The sequence below is a fragment of the Bombus vosnesenskii genome, unplaced genomic scaffold (assembly GCF_011952255.1).
Source record: "Bombus vosnesenskii isolate JDL3184/JDL3185 unplaced genomic scaffold, Bvos_JDL3184-5_v1.1 scf7180000013287, whole genome shotgun sequence".
NCBI classification, from domain to species: domain Eukaryota; kingdom Metazoa; phylum Arthropoda; class Insecta; order Hymenoptera; family Apidae; genus Bombus; species Bombus vosnesenskii.
The window spans coordinates 91,683-108,442 of record NW_022882940.1 but is presented as its reverse complement, the minus strand read 5'-3'; the positions used below and the strand labels follow the sequence as shown (position 1 = coordinate 108,442).

Genomic DNA, 16,760 nt, shown 5'->3' with positions numbered 1-16,760 from the left:
TTGCATTGGTAGAAGTCTCTACCACTGTTATTATTCTGGCAAAATTCGAAACAAATCTGAATATATCTAAACCTGAGTCTTTCGTTGCTTTAAAGACGTCCATTTTCCCTTGCGCTTGATAATACAAGCGGAACATGATTTGCATAATTGTTCTAGTTTCTTATTTAATCATTGCTATTATTCTGATCTCGTGAACTATTTTATTAGAATCTGAATCATACGCGCTTGTCGATGTTGCGCAACGTATAAGAATATTATGCCTTCGCACTGAGTCATCATCAATTATTATTACGCAAAAGCTATTTCAGTACAATTTGTTCCGTGTCTATACAGCGGTTAAGTTTTAAAAATTAATTAGTATCATGTCCCAATATATTTGTTTCTTGGAAAACCGTATTATTAGCTGTCATTTGCATTTATTTTATAGGTCTCGATACATAGATGTTATTTGACCCGATTGCAATGCTATCGATTATCGTGTAACAATTCTGCGAAACGAGGGAGCTTCTATAAATACATTTATCGTAACGAATGAAAAAATAAATTAAAGAATCGATTCAGAAATGGATGTTATCCAATTAATATCGTTGAACACCATTGACTAGAAGAGATTGCGTCCACTCTATGTGTATACGTTCTTATTTTTCAATATGTTTTCATATTCCTTAATCACTTTGGTCGGAAATAAAATGGACAAACAAAAATGATTAAACTAAATAAAAGATCAAATAAAATCTTATTGTTCCAGGAAGATTTTCGAAGATGATAAAATTACTGAATTATAGAGTTATAATTATAGAAATAAAGCGAACAAAACTATTAGAGCACACAAGATAAATAAATAAAATAAAATTGTATTATTTCGGAAAGATTTTTGAATACGATAAGATCACTGAATTATAGAAGCTACGTTCGTCGATGATTTTAGCCAGAAATAAAATAAAAAAATGGACACTGTTAGGTTAAAGAAACGATAAAATAAAATTATATCGTTCTAGGAAGATTTTTGTACGTGATCAAATTATTGTATAAAATTAACCTTCTATCTGTAATTAGAGTAACGAGATGCTAACTTCAAGTACTTCGGCACGACTGGTATAAATTAAGCTGTTCCACGATAGATGGTATTCGTGTTTACGAAGTGGTAGAAAATTTCATAGCTGATTTTTTTCACAGGCGTTAAGAAACTCCGGTTACTTTTATGTCCAAGATTACATCGACTCGCAAACTAAGGTGCGCCGGAACGAAATGATTATATCTTCTGTGACGTTTATGAGGATCACGAAACGGCTTTAAACGAACACGTAGCATGATGCATTGTCGTGTTAGCAATGCAGCTCTAACAGTAAGTCTCGACCTGGCAGATGTTTCTTCGGGTCATTGCATTATAATCTGATGTATCCAGTACAAAAGCGAATGGCGGGCCTTTTGACTTACGCGATCAACGCTCGACATTTTATTGCTTTGCGTCTGCACGATGTTTACGACGTTGTTTCTGTTAGCCGCGTCGTATAGTATTTCACACTTATTCCGCATAGTACGTACCATGCGAGTAGACTTTCGAGAAACTAAATGGAAATTAATTTCCATGCAAATGGATTGTTATCTTTGAATCATTCTCGTCGAGAATTCTGTCAAGAATTTCTCATGTTTATAATATGTTATACGAATATTCGATATATTTAGACAGATCGATCTTGGCCATGAAAATCAGGAACAAACGTTCCTTCGTCGTATCGTTCTGCTCATCATGAGAATCAGTTTCTGTTGGAAGCGACGAGCTGCGTCAATTAATTTAAAAAGACGTAGTCGACCTTCAATCTACAAAAAGAAAACTACTTCGTGTGTCTCGCTACGAAGAATCTAGTTTACGTCTGTTTTCAAGAACGATTTGTTTTCCTTTTTCTTAAGCGACGAGAATAAAAAAAAGAAGAAGAAGAAGAAAGGTCGTGATAAATGACTTTCAGATTAGCAAATTTTATTCGACAGCTCATTTTTCGTGTGTCTATGGCTACACATATTGAAACATAAATACTCTTCTTCATCAGTATATTCCAGCATCGTGGCTGTATTTGTGAAAATCACAAACAATAAGTATAAATACATAGCATATTTAACAAATTCGATATTTCTCTGTTTGATATGCGCTGAAACAAATGCAGGGAAAATTCGATGCTGCGCAGGTAAGGTAAATATAGAAATTAAGAATATAATGGATAAATTCAAAATAAAATGTTTTTAAATTAGGAATGAAATTAATTCTGTTCAATTCGTTATAAAATTTGTTACAAATTGGTCAAAAGAATAAATTAACTTGATCATAATTTAAAGAATAAATTTCTTACAATTATATTGTTATCAAACTGTTCTAAATTGGACGATTGATAAAATTTCTGTAGCGGCATATGAGTTAGAGGACAATTCAACTCATATTTTTATTTTGTCTCGGGACATTGACATCGCCTTGACGCACGAAACATAACGATAAATAAACTCCGAGCAAAATAATGTCGCCGCTACGTGAGACCGTCGAACGAAGACGAATTTGAATTTTCCGACTGCTCCCCGACCAGTACAAACAAGCAGACGCGATCACAAGGAAAGAAGTTACAGTCAGTTGTCGATCAGTTATCAACGAATTATCAGCGATCTAATTAACGAGTCACTAGCGATCCTATTTTACGACTTATATTATTGAACGAACATCCCAGCGAATATTGTCCGTACATTAATTTATTTAATCATTTTAAATATATTCGACGGTTTCAATAACGAACAAGTTCTCGTTACCGTTTACACAATCCTTTACACAAGTCCTCAATAAATTGGACGTGAGTTGAACACGACTAAACAACCTCTACATTTCCAAGATGATATCTCTCTAGGGTTTCAACGGAGGGTAATACTCCATAACTACAATTTTGTTTGAAAAAGAAGTAATTCCTGTTCTAAACAAGACATATAATAAAAAACATCGTAGTTACTCCTCATTGTAGATGAAATAAGCCTCGTAGGAGGTTTCAGACGTTTAACAAGAATAAAGTTAAATTTCTATTGAATTCTTAGTCTTCTGCGTAAAGCAATTGTTTTTATCTGCAATGTAAAGGCAAATTCAAAGTGAATCAAGCCTATCTTTCGCAATTTTCAAGTTCCATTAAGCTTTAAAAAATTCAAACGTCCGCGATACGAGCCCTGCTAGCGTACGAAGCACACTGTCACTAGTGGCACTCCCGTGTAATCCGCTTCTGTCATATAGCCGCTATAACGATCGATGGAACCGCCTTGATTGACGTTCAAAATCTAATATCTGAAATGTGTCAGAGGGAAGAGGCCTAGAAGTGTATCAGCGATTGCCCTTGAGAGTTAGGAACTTTATATATGGGATGCTGGAACAGCGACAGACGCCCACGAGGTCAGTAATAATTGACTTTCGCGTCATTTTCTTCGTACGAAGCGATGATACGTGCTGCGGCCTTTGTCTTCGGCGAATTTCATCGAATACCACGTTAATTTGGTTTCCAGCGAAGTAGCTGATTTCTGATACTGTGTCAGATGTGATGTAATAGGTACGCTACTACGGTGTATAAGTATAGGGACACATCCAAAGGAGCATGTTAGAAAATGTCCATTCTTCAGATATTCTTGCAGCACGTTTAGGAGCATTCCTCAAGGAAGAGAAAGTATCACAGTGGCATTTACGCAAAATGGGATGGGAAAGTTGATAAAAATGGGCGCGAAGATGAGAAAGTCTTCGTCTTCTTCGGATACTGATCCGTCCACAAAATAATTCTCTGGAAGTTCTGCTGGTAACTCGATTGAAGAACGGTATTCTTGCGTTTATACTGTCTTCATCTTTCGTACGTAAATTTCATAAATTGAAGTTAAAATGTCTGATAAATTAATAGTTTCTCGACATAAATTGGTTAATACTTGATGCTTTTTTTTGGATTGACTAATGTATTCAAAAATACAGGATCTCGTTTCAAAAAGCATCGGTGACCATCGTATTAATAAAAATATCAAGTTATGTCCGTCTCGAAACCATTCAACTTCTGCTGAAACATTTTTCAATGTTATCAAAAAACAAGCGAGATAATCCAGGTGATAAAGTTAGGCGAAACATTCTGACGATACTTTTACTTTTACAACCTACATATTTTTCTGAGTTTCATAATTTCCATGATCTTCGTAAATAAGCGTAAATTGAAGACGGCTGAGCAACGCGTAACGATTTTGTTCCTCTATATTTCTACGCGTCAAGTGTTCCTTACTTCGTAATTATTTCGCGATTTATAATTATTCAAGCGCAGCGATTTCTATCGTACGCATAAAAAGATGCGACAGAAATTTATTTTATACGATCCCCAGCTGGCAATGTAAAAACTTACAAAACCTTTTCATTCTTCCTCCTGTACAATGCCGAAGTCGTTTTTAACTAATAAATCGAATGTCAAAGAGTATAGGGAGTACAATGGGAAATTTTTTGCTGTGTCCGAATCATCCTTAGCGATTAAAGCGAAACGATAGCAACTAGAGAGAAGGAGAGAGAGAAAGAGAGGGAGAGAGAAGTGTAAAGACGACGATTCACGATGAGTAGCATTAAAAGGAATCCCAGGGCAAAAGAGACCTCCTCTGTAAGGTCGTATCCCACGTAATCGACACGTTACCCTTCCGGCGATGTGCTTTTTCTCTTTTTTATAGCCAGCTTTCGTTCTTTTATACCTTAGCATGGCGGACCAGTCTTTCCATATGTGCCGCGGATCTACTTTAAATTCATCCGTTCGCCAACACATTCGAGATTCCTGGACATATGGTATGGACATATTGTACGCGTCTTTTCTTTTCCACCTGCCTTTCGGTGTACACATTAAAAGCTATACGCTGGAAATCATATAGACATTTACTTCTTTTTAGCAAATATAATTTAGTTACAAGAACACAGGCAAAAAGATTGAAGGCGATTTTATATTTTATTAGAGCTGGAACCACAGGGTGTTATGACACGATAAAACTTGTTTTTAGAAGTTAATATGCAGTAAAAAAAAAAAAAAAGAAAAAATTGTGGTATCTGAGAATGCCAGGCATTATGATATAGTTTTGTCATTTATGGACTTCGTTACCTTCGGCTTATCTACGTACTTGTTAACGTGCAGATAAGATAGAGAAGGTTCCTTGAAATGGAAAGATTATTCTGAGCAATAAACTCTAGCGATAAATATTTTAAACATCCTAACACAAGTCGTGTATTTAATTTTAATACATTGATAGTATTTAAAATAGATCATTCATATTTCATATGGTATGTATCTACTAATTTCAAAATAAGATCGTAAATATTACTTTCTATCCTTGGCTCGCTGTTCATTCATTTGTTTTACTGATACTCATGCATCGTTTATACAAATTGAGCAAGGTGATGTATAGCTATGAGCAATAGATGAAAAACTATGTAGTAATCTTCAAGCGACCACTGTATTCCTTAATTTTTCTAGTTCTAGTAGTTTTCAAGTCTATATACCTTACGTTACTTTAAACGAACGTTTACCTTTCTGCTGTTAGTTATTTTTCTTCTTTTCTCCAAGGATATTTCAGATTGTTTGCTTTGAAAATAACTATAGCGACGCTTCTGAAAATCGAAAATCCAGATGATACATATAGTTGATTCAGTAGTAATTTAAATTTATGTATAGTAAAAATTACATTAAATTAATGTATATGAAATATCCCTTGTAGTAACAAAATTTTAATACATTTGTATTTTTTAAAACGCTATGTATTGAGTTAAAACAACTTCCACATAATATTACGCATTCTTTACTTCAACAAATTTTTCTTATTACACATTTGTCAATTCTATATATACCGAGATCTACACAAATGTGTTGTTATTTCTATACTCAGAGGTAAGATCAGGATAGTTATTATTTTATTGAATAGATAAATCTATCACACCGTTCTGAGCCAAAAAAAACCTTCACTGCACGCGCTTACAAAATCTAGGGATAAAAACAAAAAGGCATCTTAAGCCTATCGATTAAATCTACCGATTGTAGCTAGGATCATCCTCTAGTTACTATTTCTTATAACTAACGCATCTGCATATGGATGGCGAGCACGAATTCACGTTGTCATTTTCAACAAAATGTTAATTTTATAGCTTTTCTAATTTCCTATTCCATCTACGTGCGTTGGAAAAAGTGATCGACAAGTCTAAAAGCGAAGAAATGCAAGGATGATAAAATTTAATATTCTAATCGATTTTGTCTATTTAGTTGAAGTAACGGGTGGTTATTTTTATTCTTCGAAACTGCATATTTCTTAATTTATATAAAATCAAATAGCTGCCCATTTACCTCTATTTATATTAAATAACGAATACTGATAGGTCGATGTAGCTTCAATCCGAATGTGATGGTATTTCCTTTACTGTTTGGCAAAGACTATTTTCGATCACAATTTTGATATGGCATTTCCCTGACTTGATTTATTCGCATCCCATGTGCACGTACATTTTCCGAAATGCTAAGTGCTTTATGCTCGCAACAGCTTCGAATTTTCGAAATTTAATCCCGTAAAAACGTGGCACAAATATCTCGATTATTCAGGATTGTTAAATAATAAATTTTTGACAGTTTTATTCCAACGCTTCTTTTTTACATTCAACGCGTATTATCGCGAGTTTTCCAAAATGTGTTGAAGCAAAATTGGATAGCATTCGTTTACTAATTTCAAATTTTGGAACGACAACGTTCGTACGGATACGATATTGTAGCGATATATAAAATATAATATTAGAAAGTTGCAAAATATGGAAAATTGCATCACGGGACTTTTCATTTCGCATAAATTATGCAACAGGTTGTCCATTCTGTTCCGGTATTTGAGAAATGTACAAATGTACGATGAAATATAAGCTTTGGACAAGTATAAGCTTGCTCAAATATAGGCTTTGAAATATGTTTCCTATTATTTCATGTAGCGCAAAATGCCAAACACGTAAACATTCCATTTTCGAGAATTATTGCGCAGTTATTTTATCCGATTTATTTCTTGTTCTTTCGCCGAAGTATTTTTCATTATTCAATACTCTCCACAACTAGGAATGACTGTTACATCAATATCACTTCATCTTTTCCTTTTCATGTCGCAAATTTGTAATACGCGATTCGATCAATATATTGCACGTTTAGCCAATATATTTTGTTTGATCGATTTATCGCGCGATTCAAACATTTGTTCTATAAAATGTACATGTTCTCTGCAAACTTTCACGTGGAATAATACTTTTAGCAGTATTTTATCCTTCGTTATGTTCCTACAGATTCTATCTCACCTTTTACCTTTTTAATTCTCCATTAGTTAATCAGTTTCCATTTTTCTTTTTATCAAAGTATCGAATTAGTAATATCGCAGCTTGTAATAGTCACCTTTTCTCGAAATTGGAAGTTGTTTACCTGTTCGTCTAGTCTTTAGTTTCATCTGTAAAAAGCAAGACACATTTACAAATTAAATTATTACATTCGACCATAGGGAAATTTATCGAGTACTATGAAACTTGATCGTTCTTTAATTCTTTGAATTAATATTTTACAAGTGACGTGTACGGTTTAATAATCCTACGTTATGCGCGGTAATTGTGCAAAAGTGAATACATTAAACGAACTCATCAATAATGCAGAACTCAGTTCAGATGTATAATCAGATGAGATAGATAGCGGTAATAAGCTCTGTAGGCATAAAGAACAACTCCAATAGTATTGAATATTACCTTGAGTCTTTGAGTAGCTTTTATTCACATATAATTGACAGTTATCATATATTTGCTTAAACTCGGACAGATTGCAGAAACGCGTTAATTAGGAAAATTTACGTCACATTTATATTAATTTTCGGTCGAAGTATTTCTTTGTTTAAACTATTACAACCAGGCGAAATATCGTGGCGAACGTACACACACGTACACGCGCAAAAATGTTAGATTTAAATGAGAAGATTTCTAAATAAACTAAGAAACTTTTTAACACCGAAATAATTTGTCGAGCAAAGCTTCTATCGTTGTTCATTCCACGCGGGTAAAATACTTCGTATAATAAATCCTAAAAAAAGAATAAAAAGATATTAGTAAGAATTCGTAGAATTTGATCAAATTCTTTTGAATCGAAGCAAAGGAAGATAAGCAGTGTCAGTGTTTTCCTTTCGCTTCTTACGGCTGAGAAATTCGATCGAAGGAAAAGAAATGTAATATCGCTTTTGTTTGTACTAGATTTTCAAAAATTTCTACTTCCAACACCGTAGTCGAGCGGAATACAAATCGAGGTAAAAGGGATTTCGAACGAGTCGAATAAATTTTCGGGCCGCCTACTGTCCTGGGAGAAGGGTGGAACTTGATTGGAAGCCGATTAGGATTTATAAGGTTGCTCGAAGGAGTACGTTAGCTTTGCTCCTCTAAAACGATGTAGGTAGATCGAAAGGGGAAGGAAAATGGGATCAGCCGGAAGTAAGCACGAGAAGCTGGAATAAACGATGAAAGGACAAGTGAACAGCCGAAAGAAGAGATGTACAGTGGTGAATGAAAGAACATTTATAAAATAAATGTGAAGATAAGGAATACGAAAAGACAGTATAATTTTACAAAATCCGTTTATGTTCAATAGGACTTATAATACTTATAAATTATACCTATCTATAATAAGTATTAACTTATTGTAAATAAACAGCCATGTCACTGCGCCACGCCAGAAAAATTACTGAAAATTCTCAACGCGAGAATTGATTGTAATTTCAACAATAAATAAAAAAAAAAATGTTCAATAGGAGCAATGGGTAAATGTATGTAATATACAGGGTGGTTGGTAACTGGTGGTACAAGCGGAAAGGTGGTGATTCTACGCGAAAAAAGAAGTCGAAAATATAGAATAAAAATTGTTCGTTTGAGGCTTTGTTTTCGAGAAAATCGACTTTGAATTTTCGCTCGGTACGCGTGCTCTTTATCACATCTCGTTATAACGGACCTCACTGTAGATCGTTGTCTCGATGGAAAAATTAAAAAAAAAATTAAACAAAAATTTTATACCACAGAATAGACGACTGTTATCAACATGGTATTCTTTGAACAAAATCAAAATTCTCATTTCAATAAAATGCATCAATTTTAAACTGATTTTTCTTCGCCACTGTAAATTGTATTGAGAAAGTGAAAAGTACGTTCAAAGTGCGAAAGTTTAACGCTCGAGTATTAATTAGCTGTGAATTTATAGCACGTTTCAAAAATCGATTCGACGCTGATTCGTCTTCAGTCGGTTTTCTTTACTTTGCTCAAATTATCGGAAAGGACAGATGTTTTATTATTCGAGCAACCTCATCGATTCTCTTGCAGTGAGATTCTTTTAAATACGTTATTTTATCTTGCATCGGTTCAGAAGAAAACCAGGAAGGTCGTGAAGAAAGTTACAGAAACAACAAATTTGCGTGTGTCTCGCGGCACTCGTTTAGGTATCGCGTCTTGCAAAATGCTATGCATCAGCACGCGAGATCGTCGAGATAACGTTGATGTTGACGAAATCAAGGATGTCGAGCCGTGTTTCCGGATGTTCGAACGAATGGATTACACCACGAAACAGATTCTGGTTGTAAATGTCAGACGTTTCACGCTCGATAATCCTCAAATATTTTATTTATCATTTATTTAAGTTATACTAACCTTAGTTGCTTCTATCTTTGCAATAAAAATATTAATTTTCTATGAAAAGATTCACTGTATTGTCTATGTAGATTATTTTTATTTAAACCTATGGTTCCCAGAATGATAGCTTTATTGTATAATATGTAGTTCAAGGTAGGACGATGATTTTATAATATAAATATCAACTGCGTACATCGAATCGCGAGAGACCATTAAAAAACACGTTCTTAACGTCCATTGGAATGTTAGATGTTGCATAAACTATCCTCGGCTGCTTTCTCAAAATAAACTTGTTAGTGGCAGGGGTGGGTGTTTCTGTCCTGTGTTCCAATGTTGGCGGGTGACATATTTAGTGCCTATACCACCGTGATTTATTCGAAGGATAAAGGAACGACGCCACGCTTTCTACAATAGAATGGAACCGAAAAGGAAAACGAGCGAGTAAAATTAATAAAAGAACAGAAAATTCTATTTCGAATTTCAGAAAGAGACTACCTTGGTTAAGTGCTTCGCTTAAATTTATGAATTTTTAAGGTGAATTATTAACAGTTCTATTTATAAAGCTTCCACAAGATCACAGGTTAGCTTGACAAATAGAGATCGCTGATGCGAATAAAAATATGTTCAACGAAACGGTTCAAAAGGAAGTTAATTTAGCTTTCATTAGATGCGTATAAAATATAAATTCACGGTGGCTATAAAAATGTATAAATTATAGAACATGCTGGCATTTTTTAATATTTGTGTGTAACACTGTTAAAATCAAGTTGGAACTCGAGTTGGAAAATTCAGTTGCAGCAAAATCTGAACGTCTAAATATTTTCTTTGCTTTTATGATACTAGCGAATGTTTCATTTAGAATGGCATCGAGAAAAGTTTTTCATTGTTATTTGTATAGTTTTTAATAGTCATAGCGTAAGATAATTTAATGTGATGGCACTTGGAGCAAAATCAAAACATCGTCGTTTGCATTTATATAAAGCAAGAAGATACATAATTTATAAATCCATAAATCATCTGCTACTTACCATTTAATAGTGAGCGTTTACATATTTAGATGATTAATTTAAAGCTTCCGAAATACACACTGGCAACATTCACTTATCACGCCCTTCCTTTATAAGCTCGATTCATAAATAATTGTATACAGGGTGTTCACGGGTTTACTGGCCGCTGTTTTTCTCGTAGACGATATGTACGAGGAAAAAGCGAGAGAGAAAATAGATGGTTCAAAGTGAACTACTAATGTCTTTCACAAGCGCAAGAGTAGACGTGTATTTTGCAATTGCGCTATTTTTTTAAACAGAAACCCTCCTCCTTTTTTCACGTACATCTCTACCTCTAGTCACTCTACATAAAAGGTGTTAGGGTAACATAATCGAAAAGCGATCAGTTTGAAGGATAGCTGAACTTTAATTTCGTAGAATATCGCACGAAAAACAAAGAAGGGCGTAACGCGGTTCCTTTCGTATTTATATTTTCTTTGTTTTACGTACAATATGCTTTCTGGCCTAGTAAATTCTTGCTGGATTTCAATATTTTTTCAATTTCATTCCTATTACCGCACCTATATTCCTATATTCGAGTAAAAAGTCGGGATCGCAGACAGCTTGACAGCTTTGTACGTATTTTTGTGAATTGTTTTATTGTTTAAAGAAATATCGTACAGATCGATCCCGTACGATTGTTCCGCCTTTGAATTCCGTTTTCGATGAGAAGCCACTCCGGCTAAAAATTGGAAGGCCTTATCTGACGAACATACTGCACAGTGCTTAAATGACATGTTGCGAAATTGTCACGTATGAAACGAGCAACGCTGAATTATTTAAAGAATTCTCTAAACGTTATCCTGTCTTCTGCCATAAATCCTTTTATCGGCATCAATTTATGCTACCGGCCAACGTGTATTGCGACACCTCGTTATCCGATGATATAAAGGCGAGGCTGATATCTGGATAAAATCTCTGGTAAAAGCAAGCCAGCAAAGCGAATAGAGTATATAGCATGCGGTGTATATTTCCAGATGTGGAAGGAGGTCGACCGTGCGGTAGCCGATTAGGATTTATAATGTGGCTCGTGCGGACATACTTAGCCTCGTGTATTCTCAAGGCCTGATAGGTGGCACGGAGGGATTTGTAATTCCCATAAAGGTGTACCGTGTAAAACGGGCCTATGATGCAACGCCCTTGCTACCCAACCTGCGATCTACTTCGCTACTTCAGTAGCGTATCGGTTACCTATTGCACCCTTCGTTGCAACTTAATAGCGCGAATATGTTCCCACAGCGTGTTGCCTTCCGAATAATTAATTGCCGATCCTGGGCCTTGCTAAGAAACCAAGTTGCCTGCTCTCGGTTCCAATTGGATTTTTTAAAGGTCAACCTTTGCCTGTTCGCGGCGAATCCTATTTCGTTTCCGACATCGAGTTTCGACAGGGAAAGAACAGTTGATATTTTTGTAATTACACAGGTTGTTTCTTCGTTGTTTTCAGAAGGTACAAAAAGATGTAGGAGGAGCAAGTTGTTTGTTTAGAAGGACGAATATCGCGATTCGTTTTTGTTGCCTTCATAAGCAACTACTCGACGTATAGTTTCGGAGCACGTTTATTCGAATGAAACGAAAGATTGTTTCGTTTGGTAGCTAAACGATGAAATTGCTGGAAGAAAAATTAGTCGCTCTATGGGAGTAAATTAAAGCGTGATTAATGTATCTTTTCCACAATCGCTTTTCATATTTGAATAGCGCTCGAGCTGCTCATCTTTCTAAAACGAAGAAGTAAGTCTAAATTGTTTAAGACGAGATCCGAAGCCCCTTATCTTTTCAAATACGCTGTGAGGGAAGAACTAATCCTAAATTGACGTCATACAGTTTAGAACCAGATCTTCAGCTTCTTATCTTTTCTAAGCTCTACGTATATGCTGAAAACGCTATTTAGATTCTTAAAGCCTGTAGAGTGCAACATCTGACCGATTTTATAACCTCATTATATGTATCTACGGCGAGATAGTAAATTCACGTAAACGACGCTTACAGCCAGTTATAGAACGTTAAAATAACCGTGGAAACGCGGGACCAGTCGGCGGGGTGTTAATATTCATCACGACATCGCACCCAGCTGCGTATATCGCGTTCACAATCAGAAGCTACAGTGGCGCGAGCGCGATTAAAGCAAATTTGTAATTCGCATTTCAAATTAACGATACGGAGTTAATTAAAATATAGAGCAGCCGTGCGTGTTCCATATCATTTGTACATTCGCGAGATCGTCACTCTGAAAGAAACGCGCATAATTCGGCCCCCGTACAACCACGTTCATAACTTTATAAACGTTAGCACATCTCGCGATTTCGTACAAAACGCGATAATTGCTTCGAAGCAACTATTCGATTACTCGAATATATGCTAATTCAACTACAACTTTGCATTTATATAAGATGAAGATCCAGGAGTTTCTGAAGATTATTCATGAGAGCTACAAAAGACACGACACGTGCAGAATAATAGGAGACGTTGGAAAAACGGAACAAAGTGGTCGAATCTTTTCAAATTCTAGCGTCAAAGCAATTTGATCGACGTTTATCTTACAGCAATATATTTATTAATTACACAGCCGGTCAGCCTCAAGATGGACTTGGCTACTTTGTAGCTTTTTATTTCACTCACATCTAACACATTCTTCCAGCGTACGATCCGTCTTATCGTCTTTCTTATCGCTAATTCTTACTGCACTGTATTTGCTGATCTCTTCGTTTCCTGTGGCTTTCGCCCTTGTTACGATGGCTTCTCTATCGCACTATATTGCATTTCGTTGCCTCCAGCTTTCGGCTCTTTCCGGTTCCAGCTTCATCCATCTATTGCCTACTTGCTTTCTCAATCTTTCTATTTCTCTTATCCATTTTATTATGTTTATCTTTTGTAATTTCATCTATCTTCTCTACTTTATGATCTCTATGATCTTTTAACGTCATTGAACAAATGTTGAACAACTTGGATAAATGCCAACAAATATGTAACAGGGAAATTAGTATGTCATAGAAATGTTAGGATTGGAAGCAGCGACCGAGGGACGCGGAGGATGTAAATACTTACGATGTTAATAGAACCAGTAATACTTAAATAGTAAATGGATATAGTAACATACAGGGTGTACGATAAGATGCAGAAGCCAATTCAGGAATGAGCAGGAGACACTAAAACGATAGAAAGGATTCATATGAACACGTGTCCTATCACACCTTGCTTTATAGTCTTTTTTCTGTTTCGATAATCCACAACCACTTAATTTTATAGAAGGTGCTCGAAATCGATCTGTATGCAAGCTGTATGCTAGCAGTCGTCGTGTCGAAGAATTTTGCAATCTTTCAGCAATTTCAGGTGTATGTCGAATAACACAGACCGAGGCTAGTCATTTCAAGGACTTTCCACGAAGGTAAGCAGTTGCGGATTATTGGAACACTAAAACAGCTATGAAACAAGGTCAGATGGAAACAAGGTCAAACAGAAACAAGGCCAGTTCACACGAACTTTTTTCATTGTTTTTCTGCCTCCTGTCCACTCTCCTCAAGTGGGTCTCACGTGTTACCATACATTTTGTATATCGTCAATACTTCAAGCTTCTCAACTAAAAGGATCAATATGTATTGTTAATGCAATATTGTCAATATTTATTAACGATGTCACATAGGACACACGTTCGCACGAACTTGTCTTACTCTTTTTTTTTTTTTTTATTCTTCTTGTCCACTGCTCAAGTGGATCTCACATGCTATGATACACCCTGTATAAGCAGCAGTGTACACATGGTAATAGCTGTGGCCATTGTTGGTGGACGGCTCGTGTGAATTTAATGTATGTACGTCTACGTCACTGTTGGCTTAACTCTAGCGTATCTACATGTCTGCTGCGTAGCCTCGACAAGTGGCATACGGTGTACGCACGTTTACGGCAGTAGAATTGGTTGGCTAACGTAAGATCCGTAACTCGTCAGCAGATAACGTAACATGTTACCTAATCGCACTCACGCCGCTTGCGCTAAAAACACTTCCGAGGGTCGGCTTTATCATACGAACGCCATCGCCGAGTTACTTTTAATTTCATTCTTTAAATAGTGGAATACATATTCTATAAATGAACGTTTCCCACAGATGTGCTAATTGCCACAGTCATAAATATTATGCGAGCATGTTGGTTCGGGTATCATAAATTACGCAAGAAAAATATGGCAAGTCCACGTCCGTTGATTTTCTTACGTTTATGTCATCTTATGACCAGAGAAAAGTATTTTGATATGATGCGGTTGGAAAAGGATAAAGAATAATTCAGTAAATTCAAAGATACTAAGATATCGAAGACAGACAATAAACTACCATGTAAAAAAAAACGAATATCATTAATTATGTAATGTTAGCTTAACTTGATGAATGTTAATCATTGTTTTAATACTCGTTCAGTCGTTTAAATGAAAAAGTTCAAACGAGCAAATAATTTTCATGCGCAACTGGTTGACGACATATTGAATTTTACAATTGTTAGAATGCAACTTTGTCGTGTCTTCGGGTATCAATTACATGTTTCATACGCAATACACTGCTGGCTATTAGGATACATAGAGGACACTCTAACGATTTTCCTTAAGGGGGTATTCTGGTCTAGAAATTTTAAAAAATCAAACAATTTTTTTCATATTTCCAAAGTTTAGACATTCCAGAATATGCCCTTAAAAGGATTTTTCAAAATTTCAATTATTTTATGTGTTACAGCCATTTTTATGACGTGGCATCTGCTCCGGTCTGACCGAAACAAATGAATAGTAGACGGTAGACGTTGTCCGAGTAAACTTGTCTCAAAACTTTAAACGCGTTTTTCTCGAAACTACTTTTTTCAAGTTGGCGTGCACGATATCTCAAGTTCTAATGAACCGATCTATTTTAAATTTGGTCTGAATATTCCTTATATACTCCTCTATCGTCCGGATCACGCTCAGCTCAAAATCTTTAATATTACTATTTTTTAAACGTTCGGAATTGTCAAAAAAACGTGCGAAATAAGAAATTTTTTTCAAACGGCCGTCATTTTGTGAAAAAATGTTGTATTGACTTTTCCAAGGTACAGACGATAGCGGCATCCATACTAATTAAAAATCCGTTCGCATTTTTTGTCTCGGATGACCAGAAGGGTTGATATCATGCACGCCACGACACCCCATTTTTTTGGCAGCACCCACTTTGCCAGCTCATAACTTTTTAAATATTGAGTTTTTTTTCAGTGAATTTTTTACGTAATCTCGAAATATCAATAAACAAATGCTAAAAAGAAGGATAGCAAAAATATTTTTTGTTTCGCTCGTACAGAGCTTCAAAAATCGCCCGAAATTTATGCCTCTAGACCAGAATACCCCCTTAAATTGAAATGTAACCGTGGCTTTTTTCATTAAAGAAAAAAATTATGCCACGTATATCGATCGATTTGCTAGCGATCTAAAAATTAACACGAGAGTACAGATAATGGAACATGTGTATAATGGAATGCGTTCGCGTAGAAGTTAATGATGAGACTCGAAAGGATTTTTCTCGCCGCGGTCTGGTTCACTCTGTCACAGTATTTCAGTTTCTCTAACGATGATTCATATTAATTGGCAGGTGTCGGAAGCGTTCAGTGTACGTTACTCATTTCAACATGAAATATACGGCAGACATTCGCTATTACTTTGAAGCGAAAGCCTCGTTTCCCTTTCCACACCGCGCCGTGTCGTTAGAAACCGCAAAATACGATAATAAGTTACCGTCGTCGGGTTGACCAGCTGACGGAAAATGAATATTATGCCAGCGCAGGTGCCGTTGACATTCGCGTCAGCCAATGAGAAAATTTCTGACATATAAACGATGTAATTTTAATCCTGGCATAATACTTCTGATTGTTCCACGTGCGTCACCAACTTTTCAACTTTCGAGGCCAGAACAAAACGTGCCGAGAGGAGGGAATTTTTGTCGATTCGATGGCACGTCACAGATTTTTATAAATTGATTTTGGTTTTTCAGAATGTTGCTTATAGGTCGAACGTTTTATACGTTTCTTGTATT

At 35.7% G+C, this 16,760-nt stretch overlaps 1 long non-coding RNA gene across 1 annotated transcript; it reads left to right on the top strand.

The window, feature by feature from the left end:
* Positions 1–844: 844 nt before the first annotated feature.
* Positions 845–15,631, top strand: LOC117232409. The gene is made up of 3 exons (XR_004493125.1): positions 845–854; positions 14,190–14,193; positions 15,514–15,631. It is a non-coding gene; the product is annotated as an uncharacterized LOC117232409 (long non-coding RNA).
* The last annotated feature ends 1,129 nt before the right edge of the window (positions 15,632–16,760 follow it).